This window comes from Stenella coeruleoalba (assembly GCF_951394435.1).
Source record: "Stenella coeruleoalba genome assembly, chromosome: 2".
Lineage (NCBI taxonomy): Eukaryota > Metazoa > Chordata > Mammalia > Artiodactyla > Delphinidae > Stenella > Stenella coeruleoalba.
In genome coordinates, this window is record NC_137147.1 from 70,177,254 (window position 1) to 70,189,172 (window position 11,919).

The following is an 11,919-nucleotide window of genomic DNA, read 5'->3' on the forward strand; positions in this document are numbered from 1 at the left end:
ATATGTCTAAACATCAAGCTGATGGAATAATATATACTGATCTGTGACAACGATTTAAAATATTCCCCCCAGGGCTTCCCTGGTGGCGCAGTGGTTGAGAGTCCGCCTGCCGATGCAGGGGACACGGGTTCGTGCCCCGGTCCGGGAAGATCCCACATGCCACGGAGCGGCTGGGCCCGTGAGCCATGGCCGCTGAGCCTGCACGTCCGGAGCCTGTGCTCCACAACGGGAGAGGCCTGTGTACCGCAAAATAAATAAATAAATAAAAATATTCCCCCCAACACCACCTTTCATATTAGATCTTCACTGAAAGAGAACACTAGTATAAATTACCCTATTACAATAAAAGTCAGTGATTTCCTCTCACCTCAAGACAGTAAGGCAGTGTCACTTTACTTCATTGTGGCCATCACAGGCACACCCAAGGTAGCCATGTCTCAGAGTCATGTTGTAAAACTAAAATAAATAAATAACACAACTTGCATAATTACTGATGGCCTCAGGGTAGCTCCATGATAGATGATAGATAGATAGATAGATGATAGATATAGATGATAAGAGATAGATTTTTAAAAATGAATGTCTTGGGCTCCCCTGGTGGCACAGTGGTTTAGAATCTGCCTGCCGCCCCGGTCCAGGAAGATCCCACATGCCGCGGAGCGGCTGGGCCCGTGAGCCATGGCCGCTGAGCCTGCGCGTCCGGAGCCTGTGCTCTGCAACGGGAGAAGGCACAACAGTGAGAGGCCCGCGTACCGCAAAAAAAAAAATGAATGTCTTCTTTTGATTATGTTGAGTAACTGATGCTCATTAGACAAAAACCTATGATTTTTTTTATTTGTTTTTTCAGCATCAGCAGACGGAAAACAGGAAAATCTTAAATCTTAGCAGGGTAAGAGCAGCCTATGTGTTAAGGATTCCTGAGTCTGCAAAGGACAATGCTTTCCAGTAATTATTAGCACAGAGAAGATGCTCCTACTATTCCCAAACTTTATAACACACTGTTAGTCATCATGCTTCAAATGAAAACATTCTGGAACAATCTTAAACTATCTGGCTTCTAAGCCATCCAGCCCGTCAACATCTGAAAATCAATGTTATCAGTATCTCTTCTAGTGGGAGGATTACTTTAACAGGGGTATCTCCACAGTCATCCTTGGCGCACCTGGTCACAGGAAAGCATGATTTACACAGCTGCACAGTCGGAGTTTGTGTTGAAAGAGATTTTAGCAGATGAGGCATAAAATTTGAAAATATGCAGCCAGGGAGATGGGTAGTATGAAACCCTCTGTTCTGCAAACATTAGTCTTCAGATTTTGTTCATAAGTCTTTCCAGCTAAATAGAGAGGTGACAAAGTTCTGAAAGAGTATATGAGGATGCTGAAAAATAAATATAGATTAGCTATCACAAGTTGGCACAAATGCTCAGCATTTAGATGTTTAATTATATGTAACAGAATTGAATAAACACATCGGTCAGGATAATATTGGAAAACAAAAGACATGAATATGAATGTTGGCACATAAAAACATGTTAGGGATAAATTTAGAAAAGATTACACAAAGGTACCTATGCCTATCTTAGTTGGCAGGTAAAGTGGGAGTTAGAAATGTAGGGGAGACCATGCAGAGATTAACCTGGCTGTGCTTGTCTTTTGACCTGAGGTGTTGTGCAAATTTGCTCTATTAAAAAAAAGGGGGGGGGGGACTTCCCTGGTGGCACAGGGGTTAAGAATCAGCCTGCCAATGCAGGGGACACAAGTACAAGCCCTGGTCCAGGAAGACCCCACATGCCATGGAGAAACTAAGCCTGTGAGCCACAACTATTGAGCCCGCATGCCATAACTACTGAAGCCCGCGTGCCTAGAGCCTGTGCTCTGCGACAAGAGAAGCCACTGCTATGAGAAGCCCGCACACCACAACGAAGAGTAGCCCCCGCTAGCCGCAACTAGAGAAAGCCTGCGTGCAGCAACGAAGACCCAACGCAGCCAAAAATAAATAAATAAATTTATTTTTTAAAAAGGGGGATAGCTATCATGAATTTGTTAATGTACCTTCTTCTGTGCATGGCTTAAATCAGCACTATCCCAATTACTGAATAATAATTTGATTGTACTATATCCTTGAAGAGAGTATCAATCCATAAAACAAAGTCTTACGATGATACCATGAACCAGATTTCCCTTCTAAATAATATTATTTAGTTAATAAAAGTACTTTTTTATTGTAATATCTTCAGTGGAACATATGGAACGTTAATATATTGAAATGTCATTTTACCAACTCAGTGCTAATTATATGTTATATATGTTATGTACCTGTACACGTTAATAAAATAAAATGGTGAAACTTGAATCAACTCAGCCTAGACTCCAATTACTCCAAGAAGCCTTCCAACATGTTCCAACTTTAAGTAATAATTCACTTTTCTGGGGTCTCAGAGCAATTTAGTCATACCTGTTTTATGAAAAAAAAATTGTCTTTCAGCGGTTCCATACAGTTAACATGTACTTTATCTCTTCTGTTCCTCTAGAAAGTTTTAAGGACTGGAGCTTTAACTGATTTATTTTTTAAATAGCTTATATTTTAACAAGCTGTATTTTTAAACGGATGGATGGTGCAGTAGTCTTAAGGTATTAGGATACCTCTCAGGGCTATGATTCTCTTCTGGAGTACCATATTAGCTTCTTTCAAGGTTGTTGACAGAACTCAGCTTCTTGTGGTTGTAGAACTGAAGTCCCTGTTTTCCTGACACATTACTCTCTTCAAATTCAAGCAAAGGAACATTGAATTCTTTTTGCGTTTTGAATTTCTCTAAATTCCCTTTCTGCCTTGTCTTGTGCTTTTAAGGGATCATGGGATCATATTGGGCCCCTGCTGCTGGATAATCCTGGATAATCTTCCTGTTTTAAATTCACCTGATTAGGAAATTTAACTACATCTACAAAGTTCTTTTTGACATGTTAACATATTCACAACCTGGCGATTGGGGTGTAGAATGTTATTGGGAGCCAAACTCACCTGCCATATGCATCTTGCCTGAAATTTCATCCTCTGTTATATATTTATTTGAATATATAAGTAGACTTTTATTAGATTATTATTCCTAAACATGACAATATAGTCATTGTTCACATTCACATTTTAGTGTGAGTTAAGTAAGAATATTAACTTTTAAAAACTGAAATTTGCCCTAAGGAATAAGAACTGTAGACATGAAAAGGAAAATATAGGATGAAAGGGTGATTTTATAGCATGGAGAGGTATTTCCCAGAGGAAAGCTAAAGAGTGGAATACTGCAATGTGGCATTCTTGAAAGGGATTCCAGAAAGTAGAAGAATGAGTGGGACAGAGACAATAAAGAACCATAATGCAGTTTTCCTATGGGATGTGAATGATAGTAATGAGCTAAGTAAGTTAAGCAGAACTTAGATGTCCCTCCTCTTTTATCAATAACTCAAACACCACACACACGCGCCTAAATAGAAATAGAGGTACAAGAAAATATTCCAATAAGTTGCTGCAGTTGAAAAACCTATTTCTTTCCCCTGGAGCATTGTATAGTGTTTTCATAAAATAACAGCAGAGTTGTTGTTGAGGGAAAGGGGCATTTAGAGTAGAGGGAAGATACAATACACAACTATTTCTAATGGTTTTAAAATACCTCTTAACTTCCAGGAACAACCTTGTTTATTCAATCATTGTAATGTATATTTAAAGAAAGAAATTATTTTCCTTTGGAACAAATATTAAGTTCACAATAATTCAATCATAACCTTAACAGGGAGAAAAACCACTCTCTGCTTCATTTCACTGCACTATAGTATTTAATCTTTTTCTATTGATAGTGCATGCAATTTTCATTAGAAGACTTTTAAACAGCAAAAGTAACATTTGGAGGCAGCAGCAGATTCACAGCAGCTCTTTAATATCTGGTCACTTCATAATTAGATTGTAACTTTACAAGAAAGCACATACAAGGCACTGGGTCACAGATTTAAAGTTATAAAAACAATAAAGTCATCCAGGGTGTATTATTATTTTGAAATGATTTATAAGCAATTTCACTTTACTGCCAAACATTTTTATAATTTCTTTCCCAAAGACAAATGTGTTCAGCAAGATCTGTGTTTGTCTTTGCATTTAATCATGTTTGCAGTCCTTTTTTGAATTTACAATTAATCCTCTTTACATTTATGTAACACTATTCTAAACTTTTCCTCCCTAAATCTATCTTAGTGGGTGATTGCTTATTATAATTTTATAATGTTTTAATTATTATGTATACATAGTGCTTTGAGGATCCTGACAGAAAGTACTTTATAATTTTATTATCTTATTGCTCAAACATTTGCAAATAATATATTCATAAAGTCTGAAACATGTAAACATGACACAGATTCTAATGCTGCTCAGAAAACCACTGGATCATGAATATTTTATGTAAATGTAAATTAGCATTTTACATACTAATGGTCAGACTGCATGTGATATGCACCTGAATTTAGTCACCTTACCTCAGATGGTTAATAGATCTGGCATTTGCACATCAACACAGAATACAGAGACTGATGAGGCTATAAGAGTATGCACTGTTTGTTTTGGTAGTGGTGGTATTCTAACAAAAGTAAAGAAAATAGAAGTTTTAGGAGAACAACGGCTATGAGAATGAAGAACCTTGTAATAGTTCTCGTAATAGTTGAACTTATCAACATATCATTTAAGCTCTAGGATTTGTTTAGCATGTGTGAGAAAGTGAGGCTGAGCTAGAGTGATACCACTGTACTTTCCAGTTCTGAAAATATAGGAGTCTGTGGATTGAAGTACGCTCTCCCTGTCCTTAAACTATTATATGAGTGTAAGACAGGTAACTTGGCAGAAAAATTAACTCTTTTAAAACATTAAAATGATTTAAAGGAAAACCATACACAATAATGGTTAATAATGCAAGCTCCAAGTTTATCTTTCTGCCCTAAGTTAACTTTCTGCCCTAAGTAGTTTGATTAATGTCACTGTTCATTCCATATCAATGGAAATATTTTGAGATAATTAACAAGCAAATTTGTTATTTAAAATGAGAACATTAAAAATGATAACTAGAAAGAATATTAAACATTTATGCAATTAGTTATAGGAATCCTGATAGGAGGAATGAACACAATCAACATACTAGTTCTGACGTGGGAAACTTGAAAAATGAGAAACACAGAAAGAAAAATAATATAACAGAAAAGTTTAGGAAAGTTCATCCCCCCAGAGATGATTCATTTGCCAAACATGGCAAAGGAGTTTCACTAATTCCTTATTATGAGTGGTTATAAGTCCATATTAGAACTCCTCTAGGTGTTTCTGGTTCAGACAGTGAAGTTAGCACATACGTCTTTTCCTCCTCCTTACCAAAAGCCCACTTAAATGGCAGATACATTTTTAAAAAATAAAACAAACACATACAAGCATTGTGAACAGGAAGACTAGTAGATATGATCTTAATAACAGATGAAATAGAGTAAAGAAAGCCACAGTCCACAAAAAGGAGCAAGTGAAAACAGTAGACATGGGAGCAATGCTCTTTATTGGGAAAAGGATTCAGGGTTACAAACCTAGTGACAGTGGTTACATTGTGCAGAAGTCTGAATGGGACAAAAACAATTTAAATAATTTAAAGACTTTCTATATGATTGCAAGACTAGGTTGCCACATGCAAGCTGTCCACATGCAAGCCCTGAATTGGCAGAGACACTGGTTACTCCCAGACACAACTAAAGAACTCTCAAAAGAAACTGAACAATGTATCGGGGAGGACTAGGGATTCTAGTGTTGGTGTTAGCATGCCAGATATTTTCCACTTTTTATTTAATCCAATTTTATTTATTTATTTTTGGAAACTAGATCAAGAGCTAGCTCTTCTATCGGCTCCCTACTCACATGTCATTACTGGAAATGCTGAGAGTCAGCCCTCCCATCCAAAAGAGTAACAATTTGGGGAATCTGACTTACAGAAAGGTAGAGGAAAGCAGTATCAGTCACTTGTAATATGAGAAATATTTGAAGATGTGCCTCACCCCAACATTAAAAGTACCAAAGAATGTACATGATGCAATATCAATGAAAGAGCAGGCATAATCTACAAATGTAATAAAAAGAATTCTAGGATGACAATAGTGCAGCTTACAAAGAAATTAGACAAATTTAGTGTACGTTTGTCCATCTTTTCTTTTTCTTCTTCCAGCATATGAACCTCCTATTTCATTTAGGAAATGTGTTAATATGTTACTCTTGGGGGGAACATAGTAACAGATCAACAACTCTGCAGGTCATTCCACTGGTGGTGGTATGGTATCCATTATCCAGTGGCAGTAATGTCATCAGTGACATACATTGTCAGATGGTGTTTGGGTCAGTATCAATGTCCAATTAACGCTACAGTAGCTCTCCAACAAATGCACTGTAGTGACATTGGCTGTAGTCTTGGCTTTTAGTGTGGGCTTGTACTGGCCATACACTTTTTTCAGGAATTGTTTCAAGTGTCTCTATTCTCAGATAATGTGATTTTCTATGCTGTAAATCCTTTAGACTATACCACAAAAGTTCTTAGAACTAATAAGTGAGTATAGCAATGTCACCAGAAACAAAATCAATATACAAAAATCAACTGTATTTCTACATGATAGTAATAAACAAATAATAGTCAAAATTTTAAAAGTGCCACTTAAAATAGTTCCCCCAAATAATAAAATAGTTAGATATAAATTTAACAAAATATGTACAGGATCTGCATGATGAAAACTACAAAACATCAATAAAGAAAGCAATATCTCTAAATAAAAAGAGATATATCATGTTCATGGATCATAAGACAATATTCTTAAAGTTATTTTTTTTCAAACTGACCTATAGATTTAATACAATCCAAACTAACACCACAACAGGATTATTGTAAATATTGACAAGATGACTACACTTCATATGGAAAGGGAAGGGAATTAGAATAACAAAAATAGTTTGCAAAAAAGAGCAAAGTTGGAAGACTCACACTGTGTGATATAAAGCTGCAATAATCACAACAGGTGGTATCAGTGAAAGGATGAACATTTAGATCAATGGGACAGAATATCCAGAAACAGAGAAACACAACTATGGTCAACTGATTTTTGTCAAATATGCAAAAGCAAGCCAATGTTTAAGACAAGCTTTTTAACAAAAGTTGCTGGAATATTTGCATATCCACATGCAAAAAAAGAAAAAAAAAGAAAGCTTTGACCAGACCTCTCATCTTATATAATAATTAACTCAAAACAGATCATAAACCTATAAAATGTAAAACTCTAACACTTGTAAAGGAAAACATAGGAAATCATTTTGGTGACCCTTGGAACAGGCAAAGCGTTTATATATATATATCAAGAGCGTGATTCCCAAAGAAAATATTGATAGATTAGACTTCATCAAAATTAAAAATATATTTTTTTCTGTGAATGGCACTGTTAAAAGAATTTAAAAACAAACTACAGATTGGGAAAAAATGTTTGCAAAGGTGATATCTCACAAGGAACTTGGATCCATAAAACATAAAGAACTTTCAAAACTCAAAAATAAGAAAACAACCCAATAAAAAAATAAGAAAAATATTAGGAAAAAACCCCACTTCACCAAAGAAGATATACCAGTGGCAAATAGGTATATGTAAAAATGTTCAATATCATTAGTCATTAGGGGTAATGCACATCTATTAGATCAGCAAACAACAACAACCTGATAAAGCCACATGTGCTGGTAAGTTTGCAAAGCAACCATTACGTTCATACATTTCTGGTAGCAATGTAAAAGTGGTACAGCCAAGAGTTTGGCATTTTCTTATAAAATTAAACATAATCTACCATATGACCCAACAATCTCCCTCCTAGGTAGTTACCCAAGCGAAATAAAACTTATGTTCAAGAAAATCCTGTACATGAATGTTCACAGTAGTTTTATTCATGTGATCTACAAACTGGGAACAACCTAAACGCTCTTCGGCTGGTGAAAGGATAAACAAACTTTGGTAAATTCACACAATGCAATATTACTCAGCAATAGGAAGGAACAAATTATCGATACAAGCAACAATACATACATATTTCAAGTGCATTATAAGAAGGGAAAGATGCCAGGCTCAAAAGGCTATATGCTTCATGATTCCATTTGTATGACATACTGGAAAAGGCAAAACTACAGAGAACAAAATCAAATGGTAGATGCCAGGTTTTAGGGATAAGGAAAGGGGTTGATTACTAGGGCAGCATTGAGAAATATTCTGGATAAGGGCATTGACCCATACCTTGCTCATTGTGGTAGTTACACAACTCTATGCATTTGTCAAAACTCAAGGAATACTATATACCAAAACGGAAACCAAGTAGAACACTGCAGGGCCCTCCCAAGTACCAAGGCTCCTCCATGTCCCCTGCCTCTAGTTTATAGAAAAGCTGAAGTTTCTCAAGCCTCCTGAGTCACAAAAGAGTATGCTCAAAACAGTTAATGATTTGGACAACAGAGTCACAGAATCTTTCAGTGTCTGATGCGCATTCCTGAGTTGTTTTACAGATACTATAACTGTCACCAGAGGGAAAAAGCTAATTGTGTGATGACCAGACTATAGCCATGACATAAACTGCTCCATCTTGAGCAGTACTGAATCTTTGGCTAGCACAGTTCCAAGAACTGGCCTCAAGAGAATAGGATTAATAAACACTATCGCTCATAATAATCTGTATCTTTGTGGGCATCAAAATAATTGTAGCTTGTTCTGCCAGTATATATAAGTGGGTAACTAAAATTGTTAGCAAAGAGATGCTACAGACCCACATCTACACCTTCCACTCTAAGAATATGGTGCCGTGTGTCAGCATGAAGAAGTTACAGAAGAGAGACCTTCACCCATAATCCCACAGAAATGGGATAATGTCTGACAGTGGGGATTTGTAAACAGCTCTTTGCAGGCAGCAGCTCTGTGCAGGAGGCCCCTTTTGTCTTGTCACTTTAGCAAAGCTATATTTTTAACTAACGTTTATACCAGATGCCCCCATGCTTAACTAACCTCCAGCCCAAGCACAACTTTCAATTTTTTTGATTACACGATACCTTGCCTAAACCGTTGATTCTTCTTTTAGATCAAAGAAGTAGAAATTAAGAATAAATAATTAACGGATGACTAGATCTTTTCCCCAGTTTCCCCTTCAGTAAGCTCACGAGCAGGTGGTATGAACAATATAGCATCTAAAGAAAGATCACAAGGAGTCAACAGGCCTGTACACAGTGGGCAATGGCAAATAATCTGGTCCCCTAACTCAACGATTAACTGAGATTACTTCCCCCTTTTCCCTTTAAAAACTTTCATGGCTGAGCAGAATCTTCCTGTTCTTGAACAGGACACAAATCTGCCTTCTCCCCAGGTTGCCAGCCTCCTGAATAAAGCAATCTTTCCATTCCTACCAGCACCTGTCTCTCAAGTGTTGGCTTTTGAACAGTGAATAGCCAGACCTGAGTTTGGTAAAAAAAAAAAAAAAAAAAGAGTGAATTTCACTGTATGTAAATTTAAAATGTGTCAAAAATTAACAGGGAAATTTTAAAATATATTACTTAAATTATTAAACATTATCAATGATAAAACTGGAGAGCAGGAAAACTGCTGAGGAAACACCATAATAATGAGTCAATGGATGTTTATATTTGATTTATAAAGAGAAATAGTAATATAACCATATTGTTTAGAGTTATTGAAGTAATCAATAAAATTAACAAGGGAAAATGTTTATCCCTGAGAATGCATTATGGAGAGAGTTTTATATATGTAAATATATATACATGCACTATGTAGTGTTTACATTTTATAAATGTATTCATAAGAATTATATTGAGTTAAGATGATAGATGGTTTATAGTAAATTGATCTTATTTAATGATGTGAGTTTAGTAATATTTATACAATCCTTTTGGCATCTTCATAATATGTGAAGATAAAGAAACCATTTTGTTTGTTCATTTAAAGTTTATTTCTGGATCTGTTAGACCCCAAATCACAACTATGAATCTTGTAGGTAAAGCAAACATAAAATTTAAGCAACATTCCAAATACAACCATATCTCAGTCTTATTTTTGTCAGTTTGTGCTGCACGCTTCTTTGCAGTCTGTAAAGTAGTCCATTTGGGAACTTGGGGAGTTCTGAAAACTCTAGCAAACAGTAATTAGTCCACTAAAAGATGAGTGTCTCATAGATTTTGTACATGACATAAAATTCTCAATACAAGAAAAACATTATGGATCCTACCACGAAGGGCATAGATCGCAAGAGCAGGCTGGTAAGACAAGCTGCTGTTTGGAAGCAAAGCATACATCTTTACCAACTTTTTTAGTACATTTTTTTCCTTAAACTCTCAGGAAATGCTACCAACCTCTCAGGGCCTGATAAATATATTCTTCTCATTTCTAAATATACCATTTTTCTCATAGTAAAGATGGTTTCCGTCATAAGGTATTATTAAATAACATACTACTGTCATGAGAAATGCTTAGGAAACTGCCCATATTTTCTTGGTATTTGTTTTGCACATTTCAACACTATTAAAACCAACTTTCTGTCAACTTTCATTCTTGGAAACCAAAGATTACCTATTTATTCTGAAAAAGACTCTCTGCCTACTAAAACAAGCACAAGTTATAAGACCTGGTAAGTTAAAATCATTGACCTCTTTATAAAAGCTTCAATCCTATTTTGGGGAAGGTATTTTTTTATTTGACATGGATTTTCTACATTTAAAACAGGTTTTGGTTTTTGCATGTATTTACTGAATTCAATTAATTTCATGATAAAACCAGAAGGAAGATCCCAAGTGTGGCATTATGCAAGCAAAACATTTGTTGAGAAATAATTCACAGCCCCCTTTATCCTATTTCTTATGGTATAAGGCATGCTGATTAATATATCATCAGTATTCTAAACCTGTCTTTTTATTTGAACAACACTGCAACAATAAACCAGAGATGGAAAGCTTATTGAGGGAGGGGGAGGAATTACATTCCAACAAAGAAGTAGATTTCATTTTAAGTACCCAGGGGGTTATTGTACAAGAAAGTAGAAAATTATATTTTTAAAAAATACAGCTTGGCAGTGGCCTTTATGTCTAGAATATTACTTTCTCAATATAACCCCCATTGAGGCAAAAGTAATATTAACAAATAATAAAGTTTTGCTGTAATTCTTAGTGTTTTAATAAACATAGTTATAACACGCCAAGTAAATTAAACTCCTTAATCTTTTCCCCCTATTTTACTATAACATTGCATTGCTGTATTTGGAAAATGATCATTCTACAAGCAAAGCTACTAATCATCTCAGACTGATTACAAAGAAAAAGTCTTCTTGATTTCTCATGACCCCTAAGCTGAAGTCTTTGAATCAGAGATTAAAGCTTAATTATTTTGATGTACCAGTTCAGTGTTATCAATCTGGCCTCCTCACTTTGAAAGTGTAAATTGCTTGAGTAAAATAGGTGAATGTTCTGTCCTTTCTTTTTTTTAAAAGAATTCACATTTTCAATTTCTATATGAAAAATAATACCTTCACTAAATGCTAACCATACTTTCCGCTGACAAAGACAGAATAAACCCGGAGATTATCTAGAATACTAAGGGGAGAGCACTATGCATAAATCAATATTGCCTCTACCTATATTACTAATCTTCCCAAGTTTTTTGAAAAAATGTAGACCACTTTGAGATAAGGTTTAAAGTGCCCTCTCAATCTTAAAATATAGTTTTCTTTGCTAAACTACTTTAAGGCTGAACTATTTTAAGTATAAAAAATAATCTGAGGGCTTCCCTGGTGGCGCAGTGGTTGAGAGTCCGCCTGCCGATGCAGGGGACGCGGGTTCGTGCCCCGGTCT